Source organism: Pinus tabuliformis, chromosome 9 (assembly GCF_031772625.1).
Source record: "Pinus tabuliformis cultivar Carrire ecotype Pingquan chromosome 9, CPIR1, whole genome shotgun sequence".
Taxonomy (NCBI): Eukaryota; Viridiplantae; Streptophyta; class Pinopsida; order Pinales; family Pinaceae; genus Pinus; species Pinus tabuliformis.
The window spans coordinates 958,383,265-958,384,758 of NC_142307.1; the positions used below are offsets into that span (position 1 = coordinate 958,383,265).

Below are 1,494 nucleotides of genomic sequence, written 5' to 3' on the forward strand. Positions count from 1 at the left end.
CGCTCCCATCTAGTAGCAAACTTGAAAGTGAGAGCAAGGTGTACCTACGAGCAAACCACCACAAATAGATTAAGTATTCGAAGATTTCCTTAGAGAAGAGCTTAGTCTGCTATGGAGAAAGGTTAAAACATGGTTGTAGGAAAGAAAAAAAAAAACAGGAAAACTAACTAGTAGCTAACTTACCCGGAATGCCAACTTTGGCAGTGAGGACAAGGATTGGCACTTCGAGCGCCTTTCAAAAACCTCAATAGAGCTCTGGTTCGAAGTAAGCACATGCCATGGTGTACAAGGGAATGCTTCCCGATGGTCATCGGATTGCTGTGAAGAGATTCAGAAACTGCACGCCGGAAGGGGATTCCGAATTCCTCAACGAAGTGGAGATCATCAACACCATCAGGCAACCGAATCTGGTCGTTTTGAGGGGCTGCTGCGTGGCCAGTGACAAGAAGGAAGGGCACCAGCGGTTTCTGATATACGATTACATGTCCAATGGAAATTGGTATGAGCCTCTCTTTGGAGAAAATTCCAATGCCCAATCTTTGAGCTAGCTGCAATGGATGAACATTGTCTTGGGGACTGCCAAGGGACTGGCTTATCTACACAATGGCGTTGAGCCTGCAATTTATCACAGAGACATCAAACCCACTAACATTCTGCTGGATGAGGAAATGAATGCCCATGTGGCCGATTTTGGTCTGGCGAGGATTATGACTGAAGTAGGAGAATCCCATCTGACGACAAAAGTAGTAGGGACGCACGGCTACTTGGCCCCCGAATACGCTCTCTATGGCCAACTTACAGACAGAAGCGATGTGTACAGCTTCGGGGTTCTGTTGTTGGAGATTATGAGCGGCAGAAAGGCTCTTGACACCACTGCTCAGTCGGCCCCCAATTATCTCATCGCGGATTGGGCAATGGCCCTAGTGAAAAATGGCATGACTAGTGAAATAGTAGACCAGAGTATCCGTCCGAGCGCAGAGGAGGATGTGATGTAGAGGTTCGTTTTGGTGGGTATTTTGTGCTCACATGTTATGGTGGCATTCAGACCTCGAATGGTGGAAGCCGTGAAGATGCTGGAGGGGGAGGGTGATATTCCTGAAATCCTGGACAGGCCTATGCCGCTTATGCTACAAGGTCCACCTGCTACAGACTAGAATGGTTCGTTAATCCTTCTTTTTGATAGCGTTTCCTGGCTTGCCTTCAGCTCAATGGAGATGTTGAATATGTCGGTAAATGTCTTTAAGTGCCAAAATTAAAACAGAGAATGGACTTACAGAAGGTAGCTATTACAATTACAGAGTTGGCAAGTGTGGCTCAAAATATCAGAGGTGAAATCCCCTCAAATTTAACAAGCTTCTTAAAAAAAGAAAAGAAAAAAAGACATGATTCAGAAATAAATTAGACTATGTTCTTTTTTAAAAAAACAGGGTCAGACTGTGGTGGAACAGGGAAATATTTTCCTAAAGACTAGGTTCTAGTCATGACTTTGCAACA

General features: G+C 44.9%; 1 pseudogene; it reads left to right on the plus strand.

The window, feature by feature from the left end:
- The first annotated feature begins 278 nt into the window (after positions 1 to 278).
- LOC149151905 (putative receptor-like protein kinase At1g11050 pseudogene) lies at positions 279 to 1,154 on the plus strand (annotated as a pseudogene).
- Positions 1,155 to 1,494: the final 340 nt, after the last annotated feature.